The sequence below is a fragment of the Acanthochromis polyacanthus genome, chromosome 3 (genome assembly GCF_021347895.1).
Source record: "Acanthochromis polyacanthus isolate Apoly-LR-REF ecotype Palm Island chromosome 3, KAUST_Apoly_ChrSc, whole genome shotgun sequence".
Lineage (NCBI taxonomy): Eukaryota > Metazoa > Chordata > Actinopteri > Pomacentridae > Acanthochromis > Acanthochromis polyacanthus.
The window spans coordinates 4,838,658-4,856,158 of record NC_067115.1 but is presented as its reverse complement, the minus strand read 5'-3'; the positions used below and the strand labels follow the sequence as shown (position 1 = coordinate 4,856,158).

Here is a 17,501-nt window from a genome sequence, read left to right as displayed (position 1 = left end):
TCTTCAGCTTAGTTTTAAATACATCAATGGAAAGATGCCTGCCTGATTTCAGCACATAGACTGCTCCATAACGTTAGTGTACGGAATGAAAAGGTGCATTCCCCAAACGTCTGCAACAGTGCTAACCACTGCTGCCAGTATACTGCAGTTTCAAGTAATGATATAGGCTCTGTCCTGCTCTTGCCAAAGACACATAAATGGTGGATTTATGGCCCCACATTGGTGTCTGTTTGTGTAGCTCACCATGTGTGCAGAGTGAGTAATTATGGGAGTTTAACCAACGCTACTCAGACATGCTTGTGTGCAGTTCTCCAACAAATAAACAGCATGTCGCCCTTTAACATCCAGGCTATGCATAGGTTGCTCCTGATTGGTTGAAAAGTTGCCTCGAACTGAACAGCGTAAAGCCACGAAGAAAACTGCACACGTTTATAAGCACTGCTTGTGACTTCTCGTACAACAGTCCATCAGTCTTCTCTACAGCAAGGACAGAAGCAAAGGGACCAACATCAACACAAAAAAAGGAGAATGACCTACATCCCTGATTGTTCCACATATTTTTGATACTGCCCCCAAATGACAGCAATTACTTCAATTATATGTGTGTCTGTGAAGTGCTATGTAACATCAGTGCAGGGGAATGTTTTGACCTTTAGACAGTGCTGGATGTGCCAAACTCGTATCCCAAATCATCAAATCCGGTATCTCTTGGTCAAATAAGATATACCGTGTGAGCATATTAATATTAATGCAGAATTCCAACCTTTCAGCACTGTTTATACTTTACTAGTGGGCAAACTACCCAGTTCCATCTGTAATGATGAATAACGCTACACTTTGAAAGATTGCACATTATTTTCTGGAACATGTAGCTTTAGCTCCAGACTTTTACCAAAACATCTCAGCCTAAGCTTACATTTTCAAATAATTTTACAAGGTTTCTGTTTGAAAACATATCTGCTAAGACACTTGGAAGTTTGCAGAAGTTAAAGATTTCACAAGTTAGTTGATAATCTTAGCTCATCGGTAGCTAAAGCTAATCAAATCTGTCCAAAATATATATGGTTTTTTGATTGAAATGAAAAGTCTGCACACGTTTTGTTGTGATGTCTATATTTTGTTAAGTTTCACACATGTCAGATGTCACTTAAAATGCATTTTCATTGCATGCAATTCCCATACATATGGCCTACCATGGACCTTCTTCACCTTCTACTAGGCTCATCAGGCTACTAACACATCATATAATGCTGGTAGAGGGCTGATTTTGCATCAACAAAGAGGAACAAAAGTCCACCTTTGGAGGTTGGAGGGTTTGGTTGTGGCGTAAATCAGCAGATTTTTAACCAAAAAAGTTTGAGCGCCATCTTGGACGATTATTATTATGCTATTTGTTTGACATAAGTCTTGCTTTGACATTTCTTTTCGCTCACTGTCTTTCAGTGTATTTACTTGCATTTTTAGGTACCGAAAGTATTTGGTTAGGTTAAAACAGGATCAACATTTAAGTGAAAATACATGCTGTCGCTACAGCAGAATGACGCTTTAAAATCACCGACAGTTCCCTCAGTACATTGATCACAAAATACATACAAACATCCTGACAACCACATTTCATACAATTCTTACCTGAAGAAGGGGATACGTTTCTGCATGGAGTTTGCATGTTCTCCCTGTGCATGCGTGGGTTTTCTCCGGGCACTCCGGCTTCCTCCCACAGTCCAAAAATATGTTGAGGTTAATTGGATACTCTAAATTGCCCGTAGGTGTGAATGTAAGCGTGATTGTTTGTCTGTATATGTAGTCCTGCGACAGACTGGTGACCTGTCCAGGGTGTCCCCTGCCTTCGCCCGAGTCAGCTGGGATAGGCTCCAGCACCCCCGCGACCCTAGAGAGGATAAAGCGGTGTATAGAGAATGGGTATGGGGAGAAGGGGATATGAGAAACAACGCTTAATAGACGAAGCTCCCTCTGACAGCTTCAGTCCAAATGGAGCATCGCATTTGAGAGCTCCCCCTTCCGGCCTCCGCAGGCATAAGCAATCAATCATGATTGTTAATCCTCAAGTCTGAATAAGTGGATCAGAGATCTTGATAACTTTTCAACTTACTGATACATTTTTTAACAGTTGTTAAAGTTTTTTCTGCCCTTTTTAAAATAGCTTTTTAACCTCTTTTACAATATCATGTTTTTATACTGCCTTTAATATTCAAGAGTATTTATACCTCTTTTTATCTGAGTTTTTTTCTTTTGCATGATATTGAATTTGTAGATGAATTTCCCTTTTATATTGGTAATTTATGAAACCACCAGTTTCTTAATCAAAATCCAGCTATCACACAGTTACATGTGTTACACAGCTTCATTTTGTGGGTGTTCTAAATTTTACCTACACTTGTTCACATGAGGTCGCCTGCATTATCTTGATTACTTTTCATTAATCAGCGATCAGACACATCTTCAACAAGTGCTGTATGTCCACTAGATGTGTTTTTCTCCCATGGTTTGCGATGTGTCGGACCTCTACACACTACATTGAATTTGCACAAAGTATAAGTCAAATCTACTTTATGCAAATGAGCTGTGGCCTGCTCTGGGGAGATGCACCGGATCACAATTTGAAATGCACCACAACTGGACCAGCTTGCAACGCAGTGCATGGATGGTGGAGGTCACTCCTGGCCATTTAATGTTGATTAGGCTGATTCCGTACAAATGAGGTTAAATTTCACGCATGTCATGAAAACAGAACGCTCGACAGGAGCAGCAACAAAAAACTTCACTAACTGTCAGTTGTTTCTTTGTGAAACATGTGTCCAAGGTGTTGAGTTATTTCTGTAGTAATTTTCTGAGTCTGTGGCTTGTTGAGGTGTTGTCCTCTGTAATAGGCAGCAATGAACTGGTCATATTTTTCTGGTGGGTTTGACAAAATAATAGCAACACTTTGCAGGGGAACAGCTTGCAGGGTTATTGCAGGCTTCACTCCTATTGTTTTGTCGACCATCTGAGTTATTAGTCTTCTTTCTGTCCCCTCAAACACACACACACACACACACATACACACACACACACAGAGACACAGACACACACACACACACATACACACACACACACACACACACACACACACACACACACACACACACACACACACACACACACACACACACACACAGGCCGACACAGGTTGACATGAATAAACAGTCACATGACAGAGAAGGCTGTAAAGTCTCTCTGTGTAAGATTGTTTTTCCTGTGAGGCAAAGCCACATATTTGCCTCGGAAATAGGAGCACTTTCTCTCCTCTCTGTCCATCATTGACTTGCCAACTGTCAGATGTTGCTGTCATCCTCAGACGTCCCTTCATCTGTCTCTCTAATGGGAATCCCCCTCTGTTTTCTCTTCACACAGTCCTTATTTCAACAATCTCTTTCTTTTTTCCCTCTTCTGTGTCCCATTTTGCAGTCAATTTCTCCTCCCACTCTGACACACATAGAGCTTTGAGGCGTCCTATTAATGTGTTACATAAATCTGATTTTGATTATTATTTAACAATTTACACTGTACCACAGGAACCAGAGGAAACAGCTAAATCCAAACTTAATTTCCTTCTATTTCTTTGCACGATGCAGCCTGGCTGCTCCTGTTTCAGGTTATAAATGTGGCAGACTGTCAGTCTGTGCTGCTGCCAAACGATTTTCAGAAATGTCTCACCTCTGTCACTCTAACCCTCCTCTCTCTCTCTCTCCCTGTTCCCTTTCCCACTTTTCTCTCTTTTTGATAGTGATGTGAAAAGTGCACAGACAACGAAGGCTCAGCTGGTTGGGAGAGGACCTACATCTGCAAAGGTAAAAAGTTCTCGCTTTTCCTCTTCACCTCTGTCTATTTTCCATTCTGCCTCTGAACACCAACCTTCGCCGCCACATGACAAGACGGCAGAATACAAAACATTGCTTTAGCAGTCCAGAAAGCAAATGGCATGCAGCAAATATATGTATCAAACAAACGCACACATACGCACATGCACCACAGTGAACAGATGTTTATCATGTGATTTACCCTTTATTTTTTCTGAGAAAGTGCTCATGACACCGACACAACACTGTATTTTGTGTGCGAAATTCTATTTTATTTCCCCTTCAAGAGAAATTGTGAGCTGTCAGAAGCTGAAGTGTCACAACCACCCAAGGATGACAGGATTTGTAACAAGGAAATACAAAGATGTTTGTTGTACTTTCAGTTTGGATTGGTGTTTACAGAGTCACAACATTATAAAGCAAAAAAACGTCCCTTTATAAAATATTTTAACATTGTAAAAGTACATTGGATATTTTGTGACATTTCATTTATCAAGAGCTGTCTACTTGTTGATTAATTTCTATTCATATGTATTCTTACGAAATTAATTCTTACAAGTCAGTGTTGTTACATTTGCAGTTAGATGCATCCACTTGTGGAAGCTGCTCAGCACAACCACAGCACAGTGTGGAAAGCTGGCAGCTCAGTCACTGCAACTCACCACCCAGATTTATCCTGTCAGTCAAAGGACAGAGTGGTGGCTGGCAGTAAGAGCATACAGGGGATGTGTTTATTTCTGAGGATTGTGGTAACCTGGGAGGAGTAGCATCCCTCAATTGCAAAAACATACGCTTAATGGATATTTTATATGGATGCTGCTATGTTTAGAATCAGGGTATTTGAAATCAGCTCATTTTTGGGGCTAAAATTTCAAGAATCTATCCAACAAAATGTTTTTTTTTTGGTTGTTGATACAGTTTCAAAGGCCTCATGCTGGGAAGTAAACAGAATAAAATATAACTTAACAGTTCAGGAAATAAATAAAGCATTAAAAATTCAAAGAATTAAGAAAAAAAGGACATTTTTAGTGTAGTGGGTGAGGGATTGGACTCATGACCCCTATTTATCTTTTCTTTTTTTCCTCAAATGCTGGTTACAGCTCTATGCATGTATTGAACTGGTGATCATTAACCTGTTTTAACAAGTTTAAGTTGCAAGAGCGGATGGTGTTTCAAGTCTTATATTAAACAGGAGAACATGTGCTACTGGGTAATACAGTGAAATACAAACATGAGAACGTATTGATACAGTCAAATCTAAATATATTTTCTGGACTTTGAGTTTTGCTTTGATTTTGGATGGAGCAGGTTGCCAGCTTTCAGTGAAATACCCCACTGTACCTGCTGGCAACTGCAGGCAGAAAGTTGGCAACTAACGGGTGAACACAATGGAGCATTTAGCTACTAAAATGTCAGATGTTCTCATCAGGACTGAGTGGAGACCAAAAGCAGAGCTAGAAGGAGAGTGTGTGAAGGAAAAATTACTCTCTTTCCCATTAGTGAGGTATTTACTTGCAGCTGGTAGCTGAAGACATCCCAGAATATCATGCAGGTTGCATCTGTCAACTGCAGTGACCTTAAATGGAGTTGTAGATCCTGTAAGTCACCTCATATTATCCTATGGGTCATCACCTTTGAACCCCGTTCCTATGTGCTTCTCCCAAACTGAAGCTGTGAGCATGTTTACACCCTCTCTGTCCCTAATATGACCCTGAGAAAGGAAAAATGCTGCAAAAGAAGCAAAATGAGAGAGCCATCTGCTGTAAGAAAAACATGACTTGGTCAAGATAAGATATTGTCTAGTTTGACGTTCCTGAGCAGACATGCTGTCTCTGTAATCTAAATATGGACTTCCTCCCAACTCAATATATACCCAAGGTCGAAGAGAATCCTCAGAATTGATGCTGCCAGTGCTCGCATCACTGTGTTGCTTGTCGAATCACTTCTTCTGAATTCAGTAAAGCTTATTCTCAACATAAGCCATCTGAGTCTCCAGAGTGTCTCTGTGTCTGCTTCCTCAAACCTCTCTCGACATCGCAGAATTCCCTAGCAGAGTGAATACTGGACTTAACGCGCCATAACATGCCAACAAATGAATGATAATATTGCTCAGAAGCTGATGAATGGGCAACTGTTTGAAGCTTGAAACAAGAGCAAGTAAGTCCTCCAGTCACTGTGCTCATTTTGACATAGTGTGACCAATAGCTTGTGGAGGTTAATGTTAGGAACTGGAAGTAGACACTGATATGCAACTGGCATTACTGAGCCATTTTACAGTTTTTATCTTTATGACTCTCCTCTTGATCATTATCCTGTAATTGCCACCTGCAGCCACAGTGGCCTCAGTTTAGCAAATGTTACAGTCACTTTTTGAGGTGGCATTGTGTCTGTGTTGTCTACTTGTTTCTATTGACACAATTGGGAAAAAAATAGGTTACTACAGGTTTAGCATTCCTTAAAGTCATTCTATTGGGATTGAATAAACCCCTTAAAATTCACCCCTGTTCATCCGAATTACACATTTAGAAGTTTTTTTTTCCATGAAAAACCTCTATCAGTGCTTTCAAATTACTTAGATGTAACTCTACGACTTTGCTTCCTCGTATGTGCAGATCTGTGAATATGCAAATTTTTGCATATTCACAGATAAATATGGAGAAATATGATACAGAAAGCCCCTCCTTGCAAAAACTGATAGTATTGGTTTCTCAGGTTAACACCTTAAGAGACACCTGTTCTCTGACTGTAACTCTCAGTCATCATGTGAATATTCAAGGCAGAAATACTCAGCTTTGGTGCTGACTGCTTGTTTTACTCATAATATGTCTTGCAGCATCTAAAAACAAACACCATGTGGATGTGTTAACAAGGTATTAAACTTGACTTTCACCAGAGGGTGTCTTTAATAATACAGCCTACTTCATCAGATGTTTTACTTCTGTCAATTTCTACACATCAGTAATTCATCCAGTGGTAGAATTTTTTTCTCTTAAACCTCCACGTGTTTATTATTAGTTGTGCACAAATTGAAAGATTCTTAAACCAAAATTAACTGCAGGGGATTTTGCAGATCTCATCCACTCGGTCTGACATGATTGATAATCACACAGAGCTCAAGGTTGACAGAATACTGCCATTATCATCACTTTCATCGCTTATATTGTCACTGTGACCTTCATCAGTCATCAGTTTAGTCATTACCATCATTATTTCATCCTCCACAAATATACCCACCATTGTGTCTCCGTCCCACTCTCCGTTATTCCCACCTCAACTCTGACAAACAGCATCTGATCCTCCCGACACACGTGTGGCTTCCTGCCCTCGTCTGTCAGCATTTACACACCAAATGGTGTTTGACCAGGATTCAAGGCTTTTCTATTCCCATCCCTAATGCATGTGAATGACCTGTGTGTGTACATCTGTCTGCATGTCATACTTCCTGTCCTCGTGTCCTGTCAAGACCATAGATTAAATTTGTGTGTCTAGATAGAGAGAGATTGTGTGTGTGTGTGTGTGTGTGTGTGTGTGTGTGTGTGTGTGTGTGTGTGTGTGTGTGTGTGTGTGTGTGTGTGTGTGTGTGTGTGTGTGTGTGTGTGTGTGTGTATGTGTGTGTGTGTGTGTGTGTGTCACAGAGAGACAGATTCCTGCCAAAGGATTCTCATCTTTGAGCCCAGTATCAGAGATTGATGCAGAGATGAATGCTATTTTCCCAAGCTGTGCGTTTACCCTCTCTCTCTCTCTCTCTCTCTCTCTCGCTCTGTGTGTGTGTGTGTGTGCGTGTGTGTGTGTGTGTGTGTGTGTGTGTGTGTGTGTGTGTGTGTGTGTGTGTGTGTGTGTGTGTGTGTGTGTGTGTGTGTGTACATGACAAAGGATGGTAGTTGGGTGTGAACTGGAAAGTGTGCAGAGCGTTGAGTGATTTTTTTCAGGGAAAAGTGGAATTTCACATTACAGGAGGGCAAATTATCCGACAGGGGAGACAAGTGCTGCTCTGTGCCTGTTGTCTAGCCAAGTAGGTGAATGAATAATTGAGGCTCACAAAAAGATGCACCTTTCCACTTAGAAATTGATATTTACACACACATTTCATCATCTGTGCAAACACATGTGACATGGAATTTCAGCAGCGTTTGTGCATCAGTGCGAGAGGAAAGTATTACATCCTTTACCTAAGTAGAAGTATCCACATCACACCATACAAATACTAAAGCAAATATCAGGTCGGGAGCTAAAACCCTTCAGCAATACAGAAATATTCTCTGCTAAATGTACAGAAAATATCACAATTCATAGAAAACACGATTCTGCAGACCAGCTTGTACGTGACCGTATTTGAATATTAGAGCTGAAGTCTCAGTGTGTAAGCAGCAATGTTGTATCGTTGTTTAAAGCAGTATTTTTTACTTCACATACAGACTGGTACTTTAGTCCAGTTGTTTCCAGCCACTGAGATTGTGAGGCAGTGGGGTTAATGGAGGGCAATACAGAAACAAAGCAACAACAACAAAAACAGCTTTGCTACATTAATCTTTTTCTTATTTATCTTTTTGTGTGAAATGTTGCACAATTCTACGTGTTTGAGCCTTAAACAGTTAGATAAAACCATGTGAGAAGGTCACAGGGAAACTGTCATCAGCAACTAACAGACATGTATTTTTTGTTATTGGTTACAAGTGAAATCCAAGTTGTGAGCACCTATTTAGTCCTTACAATATGCTGTATTCTACAGTTGTATCACAATGTACAGTTTGTCTAAGCACAAACTCTGCTTCAGCACAGGACTTGTAAATGTACTGGTTTGACTGTGATGTCAATTTTATTTAGACTTCACTAAGAAATCATGAACCCGGCAGCACCTCCTGCTTATAAATGCTAAATAGTGGGGTTGAAGTAAAGTGTTACCGACACAGTTGTCTCCGAGGATTTTACGATCAGTACAACAAACACTTTCTCTCTCCCTCTCCTTGGAGTCTGGATTTAGGTTCCCTCCTCCATGATGGTCAGACATGCAGCAGACGTCTCTTATACAGAACAGACAGGCACAGTAGAATTTTATATGTATATATATGTATATATATATATATATATATATATATATATATATATATATATATTTATACACATATGCAGCACATCAGGCTGAACAAAAAAGTCAGTGACAGCCACATTCCAAACCCAACAGGAAGTGAGCTATTTTGCGTTGAATGTCAGATTTTGCCCATTTTTCATTTTTTCTAGAACGAACTCCTCCTAGGGGGAAACTCCAATTCACCTCAAATTCCGCCAGTACATACAGGAGACCTTAATGATCCAAATTATTAAAATCTTTTTCCAGAGTCAAAGGCCGTGTCCGTGGCGGCCTCTGGAATTTTGATCCTTCGCCACAAAATTTCAAATGCTGTGTAAATGCCCTGAACATGCTCCAATCTGCCTGAAACTTTACATGTATGATCAGAGTCCTGCCCTGATCACATCCATATGATGAAATACATCCTCTGTCAAAAGTTGTAGGACAGGTTCTACTTTATTTGAATGAGAAAGTTTCCTAAAACTTTTGACAGGGTGTGTGGATATATATATATATATATATATATATACTGTATGTATATATATATATATATATATATATATATATATATATATATATATATAAACTTATGATTGCGATCCTACTACAAATCGACTGCTGCAGACCTATCTCATACAACAACTGAGCAGCCTTGGCAGAGTACTGTGATCTCTGAATGCTTTTCTTGTTGCATTTGTTGTCCTCAGCTATCCATTATTATTATAAAATATCTGCTCATAGCAAACTAAAGCGTTATTATGCTATTAATGGTTCTGTCAAGACTCTCGGCAGAACCACTGTCAAGCGTGTGATTAAAGTTAGAAAGGTTGGCAGTCTTGGTTTAAATGTTAAAATGATTTCATGACATTTAGCAATGATGTTGTAAAATGCAGCCAACTAAATATCCCTCACCCTCCCCTTCAAAGAATGCAGGAGAACGTATGATGGCCACCAAAGATGCAAAAGCTGAGCTCTGTGTTTGCTTTGTCCGTTCTGTGCTTCTGTAGAAACATGTCAGTGCAACACGGTGGACTTGGTGGAAGAGGATCCAGTCCATGTGGATGTAAAGAACCAAAACCTGATTCTTATTCTTAGGTGATTTTATACTAATAAAAATATAATAAATAACATTATGTTCCATTTTTGACAACAGATATGCCCAAATCTTACACACTGGACATTTAATATAGAAAACTTTAATATAGAAAAACTGTTCACTGACATTTTTCATCTTTTCCTAAACCAAATTAACTCAATGCAAGACACTTTTGTTGAACACTTAAGTACGTGTGCAGTCTGTGCGCTGTTCGTAAAAGCAGCGCTTATGTCAATCAGAAAAAACAACAAAAAAAGCTCTGCCTGTGGACACAATTCAGGTAACAATTAGGCTGCACAGTAGAGCATTACTGTAGAAACAAAAGTGCCCCATATAAACATAATTTCCCAGGAGACAGAGTTGGGAGGGAGGACAGGCTAATGTGTGGGCTCGAACTCAAGCATGAAAGAAATCTTAATGACACATCCCTTAATAACCTGAACCCCATCGCTGTAATACTTACAGATGTGTCACATGTAATTGAAGACTTTGGCTTTGACCTGAGCTTGACCCACTGGATTCTGGATTTGGGAACTGAAAGCAAAAAGCAAAAAAATAAATAAATGCACCTGTAGACGTTGAGTTTTTACCTGGCAAAATCAAAGAGAAATTAACAGTCAGTGCTTGCATGGTTACATATGAACAGTTCTTTGTTCAGGGTTAAGTGAAAACACTATTAACACGAGTATGAAAACAAAATGCTCTGCTGCTTTGTCGTTTCATTGGTCAACATTACAAGGTCTGACTAGACTCACGCTGGAAAAACACGAGACACAAACAATTCTGGGAAGCACTAATCCAATCAGTGTCATGTAGTGGCACCGGTGAGCAAAACTCCACAGTTGCCCTTTAATCTTTTCACAAGGTTGAGTCATGCGATCTCAGCAGAGCTTCGTACGGAGTCATTTCCACATGCCTGATTACGGTTCCAGCAGAGGAGTAGAGTGCTTTACACTTGGTCAGTCCAAACATGCAGTTAAACACACATCAGATCATAAATTAGAGCAGCTGCTGAGTGATCAATCACAGGGCTGTTAGGACTCACAGCATGTAACGGTGCGTAATGATACAAAGGCTGCTGCGGGGCTGTTAGTGGAGGCTGACTATGCAAGAGTGAGGACAGAGCAAGTCTTATTTCCTGATGCATGACGATGAGGTTTATGATCAGTGCCGGTTTAGTCGAGGTGCATCGACGGTCGTGTGTGGTGGAGGTGACGAGCTCTGCAGAGGTTCGGCTCTGTTGCTGCATTTAGAGAAGCAGGACTCAAGTGCAGGTTACTGGAGGCAGGTTTCAAAAACAAAAGCCAGCTTTACTTGAGGCTGATTCAAACGCAAAAATCTAAGCGGGTAACAAAAGTGCAGGGAACAGACTGAGGTTTACGTAAAGAAAACACAACAAAGAAGTAAAAGCACTAACCACAAACACTGGAAGACAAAACACAGGCGAGAGGGGATCAGCACAGATGAACTGCCAGCTGACAAGGGGAAGCACTGGACTATAAATACACAGAGACTAATAGACTAATTGAACACAGTTGAAACTAATGAGGGCAGGGCAGCCAATCACAGAGGAGAGGGACGCAAAGACGGCAAACACATGAGGCAAGTGATAAGCAAAATGAAAGAAACAGAGTGACATGGAACGCGCTCATATGGCTCGGTGAGATGAGCCAGAGCTGCACAGAATCGATCGGTGTGTGTCACGTCGCAGTAGTTTTGTGTCCAACTTGATGCCGACTTGTTTCTGACGTAGGCGACAATGACATCAAGAGGTCAAGGCGGGTGCAGTTTTTGGAAACAGGTGCTGTAGTTTTTCTCCAGCGACGCCTTGAGGGCATGTTGGGTACAAAGGTTAGCCTAGCCGCGCTAGACCCATGCTCTGAAGACACAAGGGTCTAGGCACGCTCGACAGGGAGGGAGGTGGGCTAAAAGGTTGTCTATCAAATCACTCTGCAGCAATTGGGTAGGTATACAACCAATCAGCGCAACGAATAGGCTCCTAGAGCACCGGAAATCAGAAGATGCAGTAGTTCGGTGAAGCCTTATTTATACAGTCAATGGGTGAAGCTCAAGTATATTACAGACATGTTAACAGAAAGATTATTCAGAGTCGGTGCTAATGGAGCTCAACGACTGTTGTCGTTTTTGTTGTCGACCCAGGCAGAGAATTAAATTCGCTGCCGTGGGTTGTCTAGCGGGGCTAGGCTAGTTGTTTCCGGTTTTGTTTGTCAGAATCGTCGCGCCTCGTCACTTAGTTACGCCCGCCTTCTGACTCTACACTTCATGGTGATTGGTCCGGCCAGTTTTAGGAGCATCCAACCTCGAGCCTTATGGAGGGTAACTAGACCCACCCTGGCAGAGAATTAAATTCGTTGCCGTCGGTTGTGTAGCGCGGCTAGGCTATACGAAGGTTCTATTTTAGCTGAATTGGAGAGATTTGTATTTTATACGTCTGATTTCGAAGGTTTATTCTGTGAACAGAATACGTGCTTCTTGGTTGATGGAGATGTTTAGCAGTCATAGAGGCTGAATACATTCAGATTACACCTTATAAAGTATATATAATATGTATTTCTAGTCTACTGTGTGTTTGTGTTGAAAAATTAAATGCTTGAAGTTTGTATGAAAACTTCTAGTTATGATGTTTCAGACCTGACAGTCCAAGTATTGGATGCAATTATCTTTCTATTTTGTACTATATTTCTTTTTAGTCAGTTTGACTATTTGTCTTTAATTTATTGAGTAATTTGAGAGAAACACATCTGTTCAGCTGATTTATATGCAAACTAATCCGGTGTTGAATTACATAACGATTCATGTAAAATGGAGGTTGGACCATGGACAGAGACCTCAATTGTTTGTACATCTTTTAAATTATTATTATTATTACCTTTATTTAACCAGATTTGTCCCAATGAGATCCAAATCTTTTTTTTACCAGAATGGCAGCACATACAGTTAAAAACAATCGTTTTAACACAATCCCATTTTAACATAGACATAAAAAATACAAACAATTAATTTTACAAGATTAGTTAAATTAAAACATTTGCTCTCAATTAAGACATTTGCACTCCAGAAGCCTGGACATAATTGATCATAGCTTTAAATGCATTCAGAGATACCAGACTTTGGCGTTTGAGCTCTGACTGCAAAATGTTCCGTGTAGTTGGAGCAGCAAATCTAAAAGCATTCTTCCCCATTTCTGTTCTGACCTTAAGAACAGGGAAATGCAGAAAGTCCTAGTCCTATTATTCCTGATTAAAAGAGATGATAAATAAGATGGGGTCATCTCAAGAATAGCCTTATAAATCAAGACATACCAATGTTTAAGCCTGCAGACATGTAAAGAGGGCCACTTTACTTCAGAATACAAGACGCAGTGATGTGTTAAAGCTCCACAGTTTGTAATAAACGTCAAAGCGTCATGGTACACACTATCCAGAACGTGGAGGCATTGAGCAGAGGAATTCATATATACGATAATAATTGGAAGAAAAGTTGACTCCACCAGTTTCAGTTTCACCCTAGAAGAAAAGCAAGACTTACTTCGGAAATAAAATCCGAGTAATAGTTTCAGCTTCTACTATATTCAACCCTGTCAGAGTTAAAACTGTGTGTAAACTAAAATATGTGTCTGACAACATTATAGTAAGTCACCGTATTTCTGTAACTGCACGTACAGACTGAACTGCTGACTTTTAACTCCGCTTGCTGCTGCTGCCGCTGCTTCTCGGCAGCCTTTTATTCGGCATACAACATACTAGTCTTCCCTTTTCCCCTCTCTGTTAAAAGCCCCTCCCCTGACACAATCCCACAGAGAGTCAAGCTAAAGGTCAACATTCATTTGTGACTTCAGCTGTCATTTCAACCACAATCTCCCAAGTACAAGTCCTCCATCCAACTCATTCCACCGCTACGTCCTGCTCTTGCCAGAGGTTTTGTTGCTTTTTCGACAATCTCCCCTCATCTTAGTTTAAACACTTGCGATTGGTTAAAATCTCCCATCCTCACTTTTCTAAAGCTTGAAAATGGACCCCACAACAGGTGCATCAGTCTATTTTCCTCCCACGCCTCTTGAAATACAACACGCTGAAAGGTTGGTGTGAAAAGTCGAAAATACTACTGTTTCAGCTTTGATTAAAAAAATATGAAAACCAGAATTAAAAGATTTAATAAATGAATTAAAATCTTATCTGGACTTCAGTTGCAAAGCTGCCGTTGGATGCCCATTTTATGCAGCTTTCTCTGCATGTTACTACTGTAACAATCCTCTTCAGTATGGGAAATGACAGCATCCTCCAGGCAGCAAACTGCCACACTAAAAATTTACAATTTTGCGGAGGATCTGAATCATGCTCTAAGGCAGCCCTGCTATTTTTTTTTTACTTTGTGAATTAGCTATTTTAATGATGATGCTCGCCTCCCTGCATACAAGTGTTCCAACAAAACATTTCCCTGTCGCTAATATGAGGCGATGTCGTTGTTTCATCCTTGACCTAGCCTCACTCAATATGACTGTGATTGGTTTAAAAAATCCAAACAAGCCAGAACAATTTCTCCCCAATAGTCAGACCACTGTGGGCTGCAGAGAAGGAACATGAACCTACACAAAAATCTGTTCAAATAATTTGTCTGAAAAAAACTAAATTTGTTAGCCAGGTTTTAAAACGTGGGAAAAATGCTTTCTGTTCAAGTTTCTACTTCTGCATCTACACACGTCTGTTCAACACATTGGCCCTTCAACCTTTTAATAGCCTGTTTCTTATTCTGACAGATGGCAAGAACATCAAGATAGAGATGAGGATTTGCCTTTGATATCACTCAAATTAATTTGATAGAGTAAGAAATATTATGCACAGCTTGATAGCATATCATTAAAGTCAGCCAATATCTCTCTGGTTGGCTCCAGTAAACATCCAAATTAGACCCAGCAGCACGCAGAGCGGATCCATCTTGGTTTATTGATAAAGCACAGCAGCAGCAGGAGACACATGTCATCATTCAGCCATCATGAGCACCACGCTCTAATTATCCATGTATCAACCTGACTGAACAGGTGCATACGTGTGCCATTTGTAAACATCAATATATTTTTGTCAAATTAACTGCCACATGGTGGTTTAATTACAAAGGGTACCGTACTAAACGCTGCAAATAGATTCCATTTATCTAGCCTGAGTGGCTTTTTGGTTCAAATTAGGACCATATTTTTCCAAAAAATGTTGCTGCAAAGATGCTGTTTCATTCTATCCTGTATCTCTTAATCGTTAAAAAAAAAAAAAAAGATGTAATTTATTTTACTGCAACCTTCTTTTAACAGCAATAAATCTGTTTATCTTGGCTGCACAGATCTGAAGTCATTTAATTTTGCTACGGTCTTCTCAGACAAACACTGATTTTCTTGAAGAAAAGAAGTAAAAAATCTTCGAATATGTGCAAACAATGGTAACAATTATATTTCCTTTTGCTTTCTTTCTTTGTCTGTTTAGCGTTTTGAAACCTTCTAAATGACTCTCAGTGTTTCATCTTCTGAAATTCGCCATGTCCCAAGATATACACTGTTTCACATAAACACAGCATTTTACCAAAGAAGACAACAAATACAACCGCATACATGTGGCACAGTGCAGCCTTCTTACGTAGAACCCAAACTCTGATATAACAGTCTGTCAGATGGAGGAGCAAAGGAGTTCAGCAGTCTGTTCAGTCAAACCTGTAGGACTCTTTAGTTTGATGGCAAAAGCTAATCAAATTCTCCTCAAATAAAATATGACAAGGGTCGGGCGTAATATTACCTTGCCAGTTGTCCCAATTATGCAGTCAGGACCTCTCCCTGTATTAAAAGGTCAGCCTGAAGTATTTGCTGTGGACTTGAACTCTTCTGAAGATTTTTAACTGTTTTATTAGCAAGTGATGGTGCTCCTCCACACATTAGTGCCTGTAGTTTCCCGCCTGGAACATACCGAACAGACAGGAAATTGTTAAGATGGAATTCTGTTTTTTTTTTGGTTTTTTTGGCATGGTGTAAGGATTGACTCTGTGTTTGGTGCTAGAGCAATACGCATCGACTGTATGTGAAATATGGACATAGTGTCCAGGTTTTAAAAGGGACATCAATGTGGAAGTGTCTTAAATCTGCCACCACCAGCAGGGGGCGACACCTCTGCTTGGAAAAAGAAGTCTGATTGAACAGAAGTCTATGAGAAAACTCACTTCTGACTTGAATTGTTACCTCAGTAAAGATTTTGATGAAGAATTTATGGTTTCAACAGCTGGTTTCAAGTCTCCAATGCAGCATGATGTTTGTTTAGTAAATTGCAATCATGCTTGGAGTAAAATAGATGACACAGCAGAGTATGATTTAAGGCAGGCCTGCCTTGTGACAGATCGTAACCACATCCTCGAATTGTGAGTCAGATCCAAGCCTCGTTCATTACATTGGGTTTTAAAAGAGCAAGATGGAAACTGACAAATTCCCGTCTGGAGGCTGCAGAACGGCAATCCACAAACCAATGTGTGACGTTGCAGTTACAATGTCCAACTTTCATATACTGGCAGTATTGTAGAAATCTCACTAAATCGGATCCTGAGGGACAGAGAAGAAAAACTGGTTGATGGCTGCCAATTGTCTCAATAACAGTGTCATGTGCTCCCACCCATTATACTAACGTCTCAAAATGAAGGTTACATTAACGTATTTATTTTAAAAAGCTAAGCTTAGCAAAAGCAATAACACATGTGCATGTGAGGAAGAAATGTCCTGAAAAGATCCTGTCACCATCTGTGTGGTTCATTTGTCTCCGCAGCGTGGCGGTGACAGGTGTAGAAAGAGAGGCAGACAGAGCAAAAGGCAGACGGAGGGAAGTTGATGCAGAGCCCGCTGACACATGAAAGAAGATCAAAATCAGCCACATAACTTCTCCTCGCTTTAACACGGGCCCACACATCTATGCCGCACGTGCTCAGACGCCTCCGAGATGTGACAGACGATCGTCTAGCGACAGGACACACAAGGAAACACAAAAGCGAAAACAAACAAAACGAAACACAAAGTAGGAGGAGGTGCATTTTGTATACAGAGGTACTACGGGGAACGAGAAAGGAGGACAGGGCAGAACAGACTGAAGTGCATGTATGTGTGTGTGTTTAGAGGGATGACATAACTTGAGACAGAAGTACTCTTTATCCACTAAGTTCTGCAAACAAGGAAAAACCAATGAACAAATAATATCAACTGAGGGATAAACAGATAAACAGCGCTGCAGCTGGAAAGTTTCTAGCTGGTAGTTTACCTTAACACACTTACAAACACACACGCATTTGAAACTGTTATGGTTTATTTTTGAATTAAATCAGATTTCAAAGTGCATACGCGCTTTGGGGCAACAAAGATTATCCTCAAATAGCCGATTATCTGCTGGAAATTAGCATCTTTGCCTCTATGTGTTTGCACAAGTCTGTTTGCGTGTCTTGTCCT

The 17,501-nt window shown here is 40.2% G+C and overlaps 1 protein-coding gene and 1 long non-coding RNA gene across 2 annotated transcripts in view; one reads left to right on the top strand and one right to left on the bottom strand.

The window, feature by feature from the left end:
• The window catches only part of LOC110961347 (protein ELFN1-like), a 144,386-nt gene that overhangs the window by 84,503 nt on the left and 42,382 nt on the right, over nt 1-17,501 (top strand). The window contains exon 2 of the mRNA XM_022208931.2: nt 3,785-3,848. The gene's annotated coding sequence lies outside the window, so the exon portion shown is untranslated. The remainder of the gene's footprint in view (nt 1-3,784; nt 3,849-17,501) is intronic.
• LOC127533151 (uncharacterized) overlaps nt 1-17,501 on the bottom strand; it is a 128,404-nt gene that overhangs the window by 93,123 nt on the left and 17,780 nt on the right. Inside the window, exon 3 of the long non-coding RNA XR_007940894.1 lies at nt 10,485-10,555. This is a non-coding gene — a long non-coding RNA (uncharacterized LOC127533151). The remainder of the gene's footprint in view (nt 1-10,484; nt 10,556-17,501) is intronic.